We start from the raw sequence: 15,059 nt of genomic DNA, 5'->3' as shown, positions 1-15,059 counted from the left end.
CCTACAAAATGGTTATGAATGTCTAGATTTATGTGTTAAACAGCTCAATTATAGAGTACTTTATTTGATATACAAGAAAGCAATAGCTCTTACCTCAAAGAGGATAGGAGATAGTTTATTCTGGAGCCAAATTTGTGTGACAGTGGCTAAGGGACACTGATTTAGGTTACTCAAATTCCATGTTCTAACATGCTAACAGTTCCAGCAAATTTTATACTAACAGAAGAGAATCCTAAATCTCAAATACATTGGTGGAAATACCAGGTAGGTGGATCACAGAAAAGGAAATCTCAGCTATAGGACCCAAGTGCTATCTGACAGAATCCTTGGCCTTTTAGTTGGTAAGAACCAGAGGTCTGTGTATACATTCCTAAAGATTTACCTAATGGTCACAAAATGTTAGGTCGCATACAGAGCAGAGTGTCTAGTAAGGAGGCTAGAGATGGGCCAAGATCCGTAGGATCTGGACCGGCAACACTCCATTTTTATCCGAATCACTCCATTTCTAAAAATCAGTCGAGAGCTTAGTAGGCACAGCTTCCTTCTAGGAATTCTGGTTCACAAGAGCATTCTCTAGGCTCTAGCTTTAAGACTTAGCTTTGCAGCAATAATTATAATAATAAAACAATGATAATAATGAAAATACTTGAAAGACAGATATCACGATGGAACAATAGAGAAGAATTTATGGTAAACAGTAGACCGACGTGGAGATGGGTATTTTGACCTGGCTGCAATCACACTAACTTGCCTCACAGAAATCAAGATATTCTAAAGAGATACCAAGGTGTGTTGATCTATTAAATTGTTGAAACAATGAAGATGGGGGAGGGGGTAGCACACGAAGCAGAGGCACAGACGATAGAATATCAATGACTATTTCCTCTAGGAATCTTATGCTGAGACGAGGGAAAGAAGCCAGGTGGGCAAAAGAGTGAGAACACCTTACAGAAAGAGGGAAAGATGGGAAACGTAGGCGGGACCCACACCTTGGCCAGACTGCATTTTTCTTGCCCCCTATTTAGACCTCACCCTCATTTCAGGACCCACAAAGATGGACTGGTTCTCGGTGCTGCTTCCCAATGTGTCACACAGAGTAAGCCTCCTTTTTCTGCTTTTCATTATTAACTAGGCTCTTTTAATTGGTTTACTGAGGTGGCAGAAACACGCTTGTTGGGGTATGCAAAGGCTATGACCCTCCGTATATTATATATGTATATATTCGGTTACGCCCCTAAAGTATATCACTTTTCTTGGTTATCCCAGTTTCTGCCTGCTAGCTAACGGGCAAGCATGACCTCGACGAACCACCTTGACTGTCTAGAGCCGGGGTACAAATCAAAGAAACAGAAAAGTGGTGAGGGCAAGCAGTTCTCCACTTCATCCCACCCCCACCCCTGGCCCAGCTGTTACTCAACCTCTGGTTCAGGTTCCTACAGCACTGCTCCGGACAGAACAAACCATCTTTGCCTCCCACCACCACACCCGGCCCATCGCAGCCTCAGCACAGCCCCTCGGCCAGAGCAGAAGCACCGGAGCTTCTCCTCCCTGGACTAGCGTGGCCAGGAGCAACAGTGCCCACCGTCTCAAGACAAGCACCGTTCACACTGCTTCCGGCTACGGGCACAATAAACCCCACGAGGCAGGGACGGGAGGGAGGAGGCAGAAGGAAAGCGAACCCAGCCAGGCGTGCGGACATTCGGCCTGGCTGTGCTCTAGGAGCGCTAAAGACAAAGAACCAAGGACAGGCCAGAACGCCGAACGCCACACTCACCCACACAGACATCCACGATTCTGTTTGCGGAAACGCCGGCCGGCGCCACGCGTGCCTTGTTACGTCACTTCCGGGGAGTGCGCCCGGGATTTGTAACTGGAGAGCCAGACCCAGGAGCGTTTTTTTCCTCCGCGCCGGAACTACGAGTCCCATGGTTCCTAGCGCGGCGGCGTGCCCTGTGGACCTGCGAGCGGGCACGGAGGGTCGGAGCACGTTGCTAGTGGGCGCGGCTGGCCAGGGCGGTGGAGGCCTACCGCTGGCCTGAGTCCTGCGACACGGCACGCTGCCCCACGCTTTCGGGTCGCCTTGGCGAGGCAGAGTCTTCCGGCCCGTGCGGCGGGATTCCGTGGAGACCCCCCCTCCCACATCCTGAGAGGTAGCCTGGGTCTCTGTTAGCCGTGGGGCTCCGGGAGGGGGCCGGAGGGGGCACCTTCACCGCGGGCGTGGGTCTGACGGCAGCGGGGCGCGCCGCGCACGGCGAGTGGCGGCCTCCTTCCTGCAGGCGGGAGTCGTCAGCACCCCCCTGCCGGAGCCGCTCGAAAGAGGTCACCCCTGTCCCGGGTCCTTCAGGAGTCCTGGCAGACCTCACTCCCCCTGGCACCGCTTTTCACCCTCTCGCGCTGTGGTTCTTAACGCCCTGCTCTTCCGTCCGTCCTTGCTAGTCCGGGTGTCTTTTCCAAAATAACCAACAGTTTCGCCTTTGGGACTGGCGGGCCATTTCCTATCGCCTTGTTTGTAGTCGGGCCCCACGCTCCCGAGAGGCATACCGTTACAGGCTTTCACCCCAAGATGAGGGTCAGGGTTAGAATCTTTCCTGCGGAGTGAGGTAGTTTACGGTACCAGCACATTAACGTGCCCCACCATCCCTCCGTCAAAGTTGTGGGAAAACCCACAGATTTGCAATGTATCCTGTGTTGCTCGTCAGCAATTTTGATCCTTCCAAAGCAGCTTTGAAAGTGTGTTTTGCTAGTCGTCGGCAATTTTATTAGCATGGCCTTGGCGTCGGCAAGTTTTGCAGTGTATAGCTTCCACTTGCAGTTTGTGGACATTAGCCCTTCTGAGGTTGGTGAGTCCTTTACAACCCTTAAACGACTTCCCTTTTAACAAGTATGAGAAATCTATTTCAGATAACTGGGATTGTGTATTTTACTATCTGCCATTATCCAGTTTAAGAGTTAATTTCCGCTCGTGAGTATTGACCAATGCAAAGAAAGGTCTTGTGGGTCGTAGAGCCCCAGCTCGCTGCCTGCACATTGAAGCGTTGTTGAATCCAGGAATTGAGTCTTGTTTTATTTTGCTGTTTTCCCTCAGATAATTGCTATTGTCATCTTAGAGAAAATTAGCCTAATTTTGACTTTAAAAAACTTTAAAGACAGACTTTCATTATGTAGCTCAGGCTGGACTTAAACTCATGATCCTCTTGTGTCAGGCCTCCCAGATGCTGGCAATTCAGCCAGACACCGACCACACAGGTATTAAATTTTTCTCTTAATGGCTTTAAAGCCTCTTGACGCCATGTTTATTCTATTCCCATAATGAGTTGATGTTATGAAGGAGATACACAAACTTTACCTCTTTGTAGACTTTGACGCACATAAAATGACTTGCTGGAGAAAGGACTCTTGGCATATTAAAGTGGGCAGGAACTATCTGTGACAGATGAAAATGTCCTCAGCGGTACCTTTATCCCCATTTTTGTCTGAGTGCTGTCTGGTTTTCTGGAAACTGGGTTGAAATAGTAGCTGATAATTTCTTATTTCCTGCCATTTCACACATTCCTTGCTCATTTTCCTGTGTAACCCAGTAGGGTAGTTAGGGTTATTTTGTTTTACAGATGAGGATTAAGCTTCTTTGCCAAGGTCAGTCTAGGAAATGACGACACCAGGATTTGGACCCAGGACCTCTATGCTAATAATCAGACAGGGTGTCCTAAGAAGGTCACACTCAAAACTGAAAGTTGCCCAACACACAGATTTTTGAAACTCTTTTCACAATTTTTAACACTCCAGTTGTCACGTTTGGAGAGAAAACAGCTGGCTAAGGGTGTTTCTTTGCCAGATTATGAGCTCCGCCCAGACTGGAGCCATCATGTTCCTCAGTGACTTTGCTAGGGTTCTTTAAACAGCACCTGCTACATAGTACCTGCTTGATGAATGGCTGAAGCACGGAGAAGGAAAGTGTTTATCTTATGTTTAAATGCAACAGAATTTGTTTGAAACCATTTGTAAGAAGGTAAGAATATATCTCTTCGAGGTGCACTTTTAATGTGTGGTTTCTGTTTTTAAATTGAATATAGTGTTTGAAACATTGTATCTAACATGTAGATAAGATGTTGAGCGTCTTAAGAATGATCTTGAAGATGTTGAAACTTCTTAAGAATGATCTTGTTCTGTAGGAACAGAAAGTGTAGAGTTTTGTTTAGTTTCTCTAAATAGTCCCTCCAAAAAGTGACAGTTCTCCTGATTAACTATGTCTGCCGAGCTGAAAGTTGACATTTCTTCAAAGCAGAAAATAAAATATTCTTTTAAAAAGAATTTTTCTAGGGTTGAAAGGAATATTTAATAGAATCTGAGTGATGATTAATATGTCTACTCAGGCTGCAGTACCTACTATTTAATCAGATAATCTCGGTATTTTGTAGATGTAGTTACCTGTTGATTTAAGGTGATTATTATCAAGAACAACCACTATTTTAACTTAGAGTTATAAATGTTTCAAGCTTGTGTCTAACTTTCCTGTTTGTTTTATGTATCGCTCCTGTGGATTTTGTACTGAGAATGTTTATGGGGGTAACTGTAAAAATTATTTTTATTAGATGGGCGTGGTAGTACACACCTTTAACCATAGAACTCCGGAGGCAGAGGCAGGCAGATTCTATGAGCTCCAGGCCAGCCTGATTTACAAAGTGAGTTCCAGGACAGCCAGGACTCTGTTACAAAGAGAAACCCTGTCTTGAAAAGCCAAACATACATATATTTATATGTAAAGTCATTGTCATTATAATGGATTTCATAAATACTTTATAAGTATATATTTGACCATGTTTACTGTTTTTAAATCCTTTACTTTCTTCCCCTCCTACTTGTCCCCTTCCTTTTCTAAGATACGCCTACTTCATGTCACACATACTCATTTACATATGTAAATGCTTTCATCTGTAAAAGCTGGGATCCACATGTGAGAGAAAACAACAATACTTTTCTTGTTTGGTCAGGGTTTTTTTTACTTAACATAGTGATCTTCAGTTGTACCATTTCCAGGCAAATGACAGTATTTCATACTTGTGTGTGTGTATGTGTATGTATGCGCACACTTGCGCAGTGGGTGTATTTATGGTGTGTACGTGAGTGCAGGCAGGATTATGAAAGTCAGAATACAACCTTCACTGTCAGTCCTTGCCTTCCTTGTTTGGAGTCATGGTCTCTTTGTTGTACCAGTAGCTTTTGGGGATTCTCCTGTGTTCTCCCATCTCACTGTGGGGCACTGGGATTGGAGACGGGCACCACTGGGCCCAGCTTTCACATGAGTCCTGGCAAGTCTAATTCAGATCTTCACAAATGCAGGCAAACACTTAACCTACTGACAGGCTCCCCAGCGCCACCACCATAGTCTCATTCTTTATGGCTAAACAAAACTATTTTGTATATGTGTTCCATTTCCTCCACTATTTACCTGTTAATGTACACTTAGGCTAATTACAAAAGCTGGCTGTTGTGAGTAGTGGTGCAATAAACATGAGCGTAAGGGGTCTCTTTGTAGTATATTGGTTTGAAGTTTTTGTGTATATTGCCAGGAGTGGGATCACTGAACCAATATGGCAGTTCTGTTTTTAGTTCTTTCTATATTTGCTGAATTGCTTTACATTCTCATCAGCAGTGTATAAAGATTCCCTTTTCTACAAACAGCAATATTTGCTATGTTTTTTTTCTTCTTTAAAATATCTCAGTGGAGGCATCTACATGTGTTATGTGGATGTCTGTGATTGTGTATTGAGTATGAGTGTGGCCTTGTGGACATCACTGGGTGTTGGTTCTTGTCCTTGCACCGTGGCTTTTTGATGTTGTCCCATAGATCTCACATGTTCTTATTTTTTTTTGCCTGTTTTAATTCATCTACCTTGTTTCCAGGACCCCGTGTTCTGTCTTTCATTTGATCTGTTTTATTAGTGAGAATTTCCACTGAATTTTTTGACAGTGTTGAGGTTTTCTAAAATTCCTATTTTTTATGTCTGTTTCCCCCATTTTCATGCATTTGTGTGTGTTGGATATGCCTATGTATATACATGTTTGCATTGTGTGTGAGTGAGCATGCACATGTGTGAGCATGTGGGAATCATCCTCAACTATTCTTGGCCATTTTCATTGAGGCATCGTCCCACTCAAACCCAGCTCTCACCTGGTGAGTCTGGCTAGGCAGCTGCTCTGAAGACCTCCTCTCTGCCTTCCTTCCAGGCTGGAATTCCAGGTGACCCACCATGCCCACCTAGCATTTACATAGATTCTGGGTATATGAACTCCAGGCTTTATGCAGGACAAGCCATCTCTCCAGCTCCAGGGTTTCTATTTCTTTATTGAATTTCCCCTTTCAAATCCTATATTGTCTTATTTTGTTCAGCTGATTATTTAATTTTCTTTGAAATCATTCAGTTTACTCATGTCATCTTTGACTTTATTGAACATTCTTACAATCATTCTGTTGAGTTATTTGAGATTTCACATACCTCTCTTGCAGTGGAATTCACTACTGTAGACTGAATTATTTTCTGATCAACTCACATTGCTTTGATTTTTTCATGTTTCTTATGTTTATTGGGACTTATCTGGGGTGCAGTCCATGATTAGATATTTTAATCCCTATTCTTTCAAATTGAGGACTTTTCTGTATTCAAGTAGAACTGATTTACAGTAGGATTGAGGTGCACTAACAGTACAGCTCAATAGCTAAACCGTCCACATATGTGCTCAGGACACGGGGCCCAATCCCCAGTACTACTCTCGCATAGACTGCATCTGCAGAAACAACTACAGCTGATGGATCCCTCCACTAGGACAGTATGCTAACAGGTAATTAGGAACGAAACAATAGTCTTAAACTACAGAGCCTTTCAGTGAATGCAGGAAGTGCCAATTAAAGGTAGACTGAAAAGAGGAAGGGGAACAGGGATCCAGTCAGACAAGCTGAAACAGTCCTGCCATCAGAATGACCGGGAAAAGAAAGGGAGAAGGAGAGAGATGAAAGGTTTGTACCCAGAATTATATTCCTAATAAGGGAGCCATGATGGCTCTTGCTGTCAGCCTGACAGGATCTAGAATCACCTGGGAGGTGGGCCTTTGGCTCTGCAGCAGCTGGTTGTCCTAATTACATTGAGCTGGGAAGGATGGTCTTCTGTGGACCGTTCTCTTCCTGGGATCCTTGACTGTATGATGGAGAAGGAACTGACTGGCAGCATGCATTCGTCAGTCTCCTTTTCCTCCCTTCTCAGTAGTCAAAACAGTTAAGCCCCAGCAGTGTAGCCTCCTCCGTCTCCCAGGCTTTCCCCCGTGTCACTGTCGTTCCCTTGCTTTCCACCCTTCCTCAGGTAACTGAAGGCGGGACTCCAAATGAGAAAGACTGCGATGGCAGTCTAGAAGAAGTGGCAGACATGTAGGATATTGTGGTCATGAAGGAGTTCGTGGTGGAGTATAGCTACTGATAATTACCAGTAGAAATGTATGAAATGTTTATAAAATGGGGTGGCTAAAGTGTGTTATAGGGTGAGATAAGAGGTCAATAAATTAAGGCACTAGAGTATTTGGGGCAAAGTAAAATCATCAATTCTGATCCTCCCCCCCCTTTTTTCAAAATAATTCTTAACCATGAATGATATAGCAAGAACCCGTATCTATTTCTAGCTTCTGAAATACCATTCCTACTTTAGGTAACTCTTTTGCTCTACTACCACCTAAAATTTTTTCATGAACCTACCAAACAATTTTTTAGATATAATATTCTAGTGCACTGGCCCCTGCTAATTTTCATACAAATTGGTTAACCTTTGTATTATCAAAAGACTCACTAGTATATGTTTTTGTTGTTGTTGTTGTTGTTCTTTCGTCTGTCATTCAAAAAAGATCTTTGTCTGACCTATGTAACTTTTCTTTTAAACTTTGGATAGATTTCTAAGGATTTTGTATTTTGCTTTTTCTCCGCAATATATCTGCAACAGAGTTGGGCTAAGCTAAAACAGTTCAATAAGCACTGATGAAACTGACATTTCAGGCAGCAGGTAGCATTAATCTTACTCAAAAATGCTCCTTCGTCAGTTCATGTGTAAAAGACGTTCTACCATAAATGTTGCCCAGACAGTTAGTTCAGCAGTGTGAGGAGGAAAACCAAGCAGATAGCAGTTTTGTGTATTTGGAGTGCGTCAGAGTGATAGACGATGGCTCTGCTCACCTGGCCTCACCAGTACATTACTTTCCGCTTCAGGTAGCAGAAATGGACTAAAGTTGGCTCTAACAGTAAAGGAAAAAGACAGTGACGAAGTTTAAAGGGCAAGGAAACTCTTGTTGTTCCAGAGCTCTAGCTCTGCCTTGCCCATGGTAGGTTGGCTTAGACACTGAAGAGCTGCCAAGCTTCCTGTAGTCTCCATTGTATACATAGGAAATACCCTCCCATTCCTTAAACTGTTCTGTCATAAGCCCACTTTGAACTGCTGACAGGCATCAAAACCCATCGACTGTTACTTCTCCCCACATTTTGTGGACTCGAGTATATGTGCCCTTGCATATGTGCGTGTGAGCCAGTGGATAAATATGAAAGTCAAAACATAATTTGCAACTTTCTCTCCTTACACTTCCAGAGACCAAATCAGGCCATCAGGCTTAGCTGCAAGTGCCTTTAGCAGCTATCTTTCAGGTCTCCCACCCCCATGTGGAGTTTTAATCAGATTTCAATATTGAGGCTAAGAAAAAGTTAATAAAACTACCTAAAAGGGGCTTCTAAAAGTATTCTGAGTAGGCAACTGATAAGAATCCATTTCACTGATGAGTGGAGTAGTTCAGTTAACATAGTATCTAATTTAGTTTTTAGTTATTCTCTGAAGTTTTCCTGTCTACAGTAGCTTCAGAAGTCTGTGACTTTTAAGTCTGTGTCTTTTAAGTAAAGCTGAAATTTTGGGGTACTTAAGTCATACTAGTTAGACTCCAAGTGCTGATACCTGCCTGTGAGAGCACCTGCCTTGTACATAGTGCATGTAGAACGTAGCCATTGCTACAGAGAGCACTAACAGCTGCTCCGAGTTGTTCATGTGAAGCTTTTGTCTAAGTATTCAGCCACAGAAGGATGCAAACACACATACTCATACACACCAAAAAAAAGTGCACTAGATCTTATTAGTGATTATATGACCTGGAATTTACCTACTTGAGATTTGATATTGGCCTTTAAATCTTGAACCAGAGATGATGTTGTAATGTAACTATGTACGTATTAGAGCCATGGTAATAATCTTCACACAGCCTTGCTTTCCTTAAAACACCCCCATATGCTTGGTGTCAATCTTCTCCATATTCTGAAGCTTTGTCCCAATAGATAGAGCTGAGCAACTTAGTATTAAGTACCATAAAATACTCACTAATACAGAAATTCTGCTTATAGAATTCTAAATTAGAGTCATTTTGTTTTGTTGTCAGAAGATTACTGTGTACAAAACTCAAAGGTCAAAGATAATTGATTATCAAAGGTTAGATAATTGTTTAGGACAGTTCTGTACAAATAAAATGTAGTTTCAAGAACTACCAAGTTTGCTTTCCCCATTCTGCCATTTCTGTATATAAGTACTGCCTTTAACATAGTATCCATATTATCAGTTTGTTTCCTAAAAATTCAAAGTCTCCTGTAATTCCTTAAGTACATTGCAATTCTACACTGCAATGCTAGCTTTAATTCTCATTGCCCTTTGTTATAGTTGAAGTGTGGAATGCCCTCCACGGGTTCAGGTGCTGAGTGCTTGATGCCCAACAGGTGGTGCTGTTTAGGGAAGGTGGCGGGAACCTCCAGTAAGAAAGTAGGTCATTGTGAGAAAGCCTTTGAAGGTTGTACCTAGTCTCCATACCCCTCTTTCTTTGCTTCCTGTCTGTCATAGGTAGACACTTTCATAGGCTCTTACAGCAGAACCTATAGACAAATTCTACAGCCATGAACCAAAAATAACACCTTGCAAAAGATCTTTACATATTGATTCTCTGTATTATTCCACCTGCCGTTTCTGCCTGCACCTAGGATAACCATGCTTCTTTCTCTTTATTATGTCTGAGTTAGCCTTTCAAATGTATCCTGGGTAATCATCTTCTGATCACTAGAGCTCACCGCATCTTCGGTTTTTTGTTTTTATTGTTTTTGTTTTCCTCCTTAATATCCAGTAGGCGTGTGACTCATACTTGATGAGTCTTTCTCAAATCTTGGAATATTTACCTTTTCACAACTAAATTATAAATTGCTTGAAGGCGGTGGCCATATTTATACAAATTTGTTCTTCATGCTAAAGGGTTACAGCTCTGTGTACTGTTAAGTGCTTGGTCAATAAAACACCCACACACATTCATTTATTTTACTTTCATGACTTTTCCTGGTGAGACATAGCAGTACCTGAAGACAGACTAAAGAAACAATTATACCCAAGTCTATCTTAGTGAGGAGCCTCATGAATCTTGTAACTGTCTGAGACTTAAATGTTTTCTCCATCCAGGAATGAATGTTTTTAATTTAGAGTAAATAGACACAGGACAATTTATGACTATTTTGCTTTGGTATATTGTAAGAACTCGAGAGGTAAAACAGAAAATAAGGCATTCTGGTCCATACCCCTAGATGGGTTACAAGAGTGAAGTTTACGGGGGTAATGCTAGGCAATAGGAGATGCTTGCTAGATGTTCTGTGGTTCTTTGCTGCTACTAACAACTGAAGCAGCAAAGGGCTCTGGTGCAGTAGGTAGAGAAAGGGCAACAGACCTAATTCCCTTTGAGTGTCAGCACAGGAAAATGGTAGGGCTGCTGCTTTGGCCTGACGTGCCATCTGCTCCTCTGTCGTACTCACCTCTGCTGGTTAGTTTATCAACTGACAGAGCTAGTCATCAGAGTGGAGGGAGACTCCATTGAAGAAATGACTCCATAAGATCCAGCTCTAGGCAAGCCTGTTGGGCATTTTTGTAATTAGTGATTGTTGGGGAAGAGCCTAGTCCACAGTGGGTGGTGCCATTCCTAGGCTGCTGGTCTTGGATTCTTTTTTTTGTTGTTGTTTTGTTTTGTTTTGTTTTTTTGTTTTGTTTTTCAAGACACGGTTTCTCTGTAGCTTTGGTGCCCGTCCCGGAACTAGCTCTTGTAGACCAGGCTGGCCTCGAACTCCCAGAGATCTGCCTGCCTCTGCCTCCCGAGTGCTGGGATTAAAGGCATGCGCCACCACCGCCTGGCCTTGGTCTTGGATTCTTATAAGAAAACAGGTTGAACAAGCCAGTAAGTAGCACTCCTTCATTGTTGACAGTAGTTTCTGTCCCACCCGATACCAAAGAAATACACAGAGATCTACATTAATTATAAACTGTTTGGCCTATTAGCTCAGGCTTCTTATTAACTAACTCTTATGTAAGAGTTAGTTAATTACATTAATCCATAATTCTTGTCTGTGTTAGCCACATGGCTTGGTCTCAGCAAGGCATTCTCATCTTGCTTCCTCTTGGTCTGAGTGACGACTGCAGAGTGATGACTGCAGACTGAGTGTTTCCTTTTCCTTTTCCCAGAACTTCTGTTTTCATCGCCCCACCTCTACTTCTGCCCTGTTGCCCCTCCTATACTTCCGCCTGGCTATTAGCCAATCAGCGTTTTATTTAAACAATATGAGTGACAGGGTACAAGACCATTGTCCCAAGCACTCCCCCCCCCTTTTTTTCCAAAACAAGAACTCTGAATCTAATCTCCTTGTTTAGCTTTTTTTCCAGACCATTATCCATAACAACTTGTAACCAATACTCTAAACAAATATAAATATCCATAATCCATTTTTTTGAGAATGTAAGTGTAGCTTTCCAGGCTACTTCCTGCTGATTGGGGGTGCTGATAATCTTATGGGGACCTAAAGAAGATTTAAAATTATGATCAAGTCCTGACTGGAGTATTCTGTGAGGCTTGATCTTCTTAGCCAGCAGTCTTGAAACTGTTCAGGATGTAGAACTCAGACATCTGTGCCATCTGCTCCTACCAGAGATTTCTCAGGGGATCTTCCTTTATCAAACCTTATTTTTTTTAACCTGGAATTAATCCACAGCCTCTCATTTCCTGTGGAAAGAAACAAAAAATCTTTTCTCCAAAGTAACATATCTTTTGACTTAAATTTTGAAGTAAGGGCTTTTCAAAATATTGATGTTGGGTTAATCTAGCAGCATTTATAATTAAATGTCTTTTAGCATCTGTTGCTCATTCCTCAGCATTCAAACAATTCAAAGACAACACAATAACATATGGTATCCAGACTCTCTGTGTATTTTCCATCTTTACATGGCTTTATTTTCAACTCTATTTCTTTTATTTTTATTTTGCATTTTTGTTTTTGTAAGACAGGGTTTCTCTGCATATCTTTGACTGTCCTGGAACTCACTCTGTAGATCAGGCTGTACTTGAACTCACAGAGATCTGCCTGCCTCTGCCTCCGAAGTGCTGGAAGGCACTATACCCAACTACTGTCTTTTTTTTTTTTAAAAAGGACTTTATCCTTTTTCTCTTTTTTCCCAAGCCTACATATGTTTTTAACACACTGTAAGCCATTTAAAGTTTTTTTTTTATCTGACTCTATCTTAATTGTATATTTCTCTTTCCGACCACATGAGTCTTTAATTTGCTAAGTGATATAGATAAGATTAAAGCTGTGTCATTGACGGTTGGATCTATCCCATTTCTTAGCTTTCTGAGAGTCTAGCCTCATGGTGGAGGTACTGGCCAGAGGAGCCATGTTTATTGCCAGAACTCTATGGAGTTTCAAGGTCCCTGGCACCACCAAGAAGCATGCTGTCAGCTACTCATTAACACCATTTAAGTGTTTTGTGGTGGGGCCTTTTAAAAGGGCTGTGAGGTTTTTGCAGCTAAAGCTGAGTCAGGAAGCCTTTCTTAAATGAGACGTGCTTGCCTCTAACAAACAGAGCCACCCAAGAAAATGCTGCTACCAAGAAACTGTGCTTAACTGTGTTCTTTTGCGTCTAGAGTTACTTCCCAAGCTCTCTCAGGTTTTATATGGATGTAGTTGTCCACGTTGGTGCCATTTGTTGACAGTAGTTTCTGTCCTGCCCAGTCCCGCAGCCGTTCAATTCAAAGAAATACACAGAGGTCTGTCTAAATTAATTATAACCTGGTTGGCCTATTAGCTCAGGTTTCTTATTAACTCTTATAACTTACATAAACCCATAGTTTTTATCTGTGTTAGCCATGTGGCTTGTTATCTTTTATCAACGAGGCATTCTCATCTTGCTTGCTCTGTGTCTGGATGACAACTGTTTCATTAAAACAATACAGTGTAAGTGACAAGTACAAAACTGTCCCACCGCAGTCATTGGCCTCTGCACCAGTTCCTGTCTCTTGGTTTCAGCCCTGCTTGAGTTCCTGTCCTGATTTTCTTCATTTATAGACGATGATGTTGAAGTATAAAAGCCAAATAACCCTTTCCTTCCCAACTTGTTTTTAGTCATGAGGTTTCATCACAGCAGTAGTGAGGACCCTAACTAGGACATCACGCAAGTACTGTTTTCAGGAACCAGTGATGTGTTTGTGCTAATTTATATCTTTAGAAATATTCAGATTATATACATACATCACACATAGGGTGATGTTGGTATTAATTGTAGTTTAAGATGTGCTTTGAAAATAAATGTCATTAGAGCATTGGTCAGAAAGAGACATAATAAGGAATATATCATGAAATTGTGAATAAAATGCTACCAAAAGTGACATTCTTAAGTTATTCTTATTGCTACATATGTTCTATACATATACAAGTACAGCAAAAGTTAAAATTGCACAGAAGAAAGAAAGTTGATGATCTTAACATTAAGAAGGTAAAACTTAAAGAAAGCTCCTGTAGAATCTAAAGTTGCTCTGTAGGGAAAGAGGTTTTCTTATAACTGCAGTTTAAATTTGCCAGTAGGAGTAAGAATATGATCAAGTCATTAAGACTTGAATATTTTGACTGTTCACATTTCTAGACTCTTAGCAGTGAAAGGGAGAGCTAGAGAAAGCCAATAGCACCAAGATGAAGTGCCCAGAGGTTGACTTATATGGTCGAAGTCCTCTGTACCATCTGCTTTCCCAGCAGAACATACTCCTGTCAGCTTTTTAATGCTGGTGTTTCAAAGTTACTAGTTTGTTTCATGTCTCCTATGGAGATAATTTTCTTGAGGAGACTATGTTATCTTTGTGAATTAAAACTACTATAATGAAATACCATTAGATAGATAGTTTAGAAACAATAGAAATTGATTTTTTTTTCACAGTTCTCTGGAGATGGTAGTTCAAGATGAAGATGCAGACAGTTATATTTGGGTGGGTCCTGCACATGATTCCTAGATAGCCATCTTTTCCATTTAAATCTACATGGTAAAGGTTGATAAAGTCTGTGGGGTCTCCTTTACAAGGGTGCTTATTCCAATTTTGAGATCTCTGATCTTTTGACCAATCACTTTTAAGACCCATATCCTAATACCTTTCAAGGTAGCATTTCCTATGCAAGGGACACAAATATTCAGACCTTCTGCAGTGTTGTCGACTTTTGTATATTTGAGAATATATTTCTGACATGAATGTCAAGCTGAATTTTTTCTTAACTACGTAATAATTGTAAGATTTAGGGAGTACAGTATTTGTGAAACATAAAGGAAGGTACCCATATCATACCCTGATCAGATCAAGGTGATTAGCATCTTTCTCTCCCCACTCCCTTCCTTCCTTTTATTTTCTTTTTTGGCCAGCATTTCTTAAAAGTAAGTGATTGGTTACTATAAACTGTAGTTGCCTTCCCTGTGCTGTGGAACACTAGAACTTACTCCTGTCCGTATTTTGGTATCCACCATCTAACTTCCCTCTGTCATTCCTCTTCCACACCCTTTCCCAACTCAGTAATCACTATTCTACATTGAAATTTGTACTTTTAATGTTTTTTATTTTATTTTTTTAATTTATTTATTTATTAAGGATTTCTGCCTCCTCCCCGCCACCGCCTCCCATTTCCCTCCCCCTCCCCCAATCAAGTCCCCCTCCCTCATCAGCTC

At 41.6% G+C, this 15,059-nt stretch overlaps 2 protein-coding genes across 5 annotated transcripts in view; one reads left to right on the top strand and one right to left on the bottom strand.

The window, feature by feature from the left end:
* The window catches only part of Rnmt (RNA guanine-7 methyltransferase), a 24,985-nt gene extending 23,122 nt beyond the window's left edge, over positions 1–1,863 (bottom strand). Inside the window, exon 1 of the mRNA XM_005356239.3 lies at positions 1,775–1,863. The gene's annotated coding sequence lies outside the window, so the exon portion shown is untranslated. The remainder of the gene's footprint in view (positions 1–1,774) is intronic.
* Positions 1,864–1,979: 116 nt separating this feature from the next.
* Positions 1,980–15,059, top strand: part of Fam210a (family with sequence similarity 210 member A) — a 47,235-nt gene continuing 34,155 nt past the window's right edge. For 2 of the 4 annotated variants that reach the window (XM_013349502.2, XM_005356238.2), the window contains exon 1: positions 1,980–2,150. The gene's annotated coding sequence lies outside the window, so the exon portion shown is untranslated. Of the gene's footprint in view, positions 2,151–2,444; positions 2,841–15,059 lie in introns of those variants that run through there. The other 2 variants (XM_026783327.1, XM_026783328.1) reach the window with 2 other exon arrangements.

Source organism: Microtus ochrogaster, chromosome 18 (genome assembly GCF_000317375.1).
Source record: "Microtus ochrogaster isolate Prairie Vole_2 chromosome 18, MicOch1.0, whole genome shotgun sequence".
In the NCBI taxonomy this organism is placed as follows: Eukaryota; Metazoa; Chordata; class Mammalia; order Rodentia; family Cricetidae; genus Microtus; species Microtus ochrogaster.
Note: the sequence above shows the minus strand (reverse complement) of the source record. Positions and strands in the feature narration are given on the sequence as shown.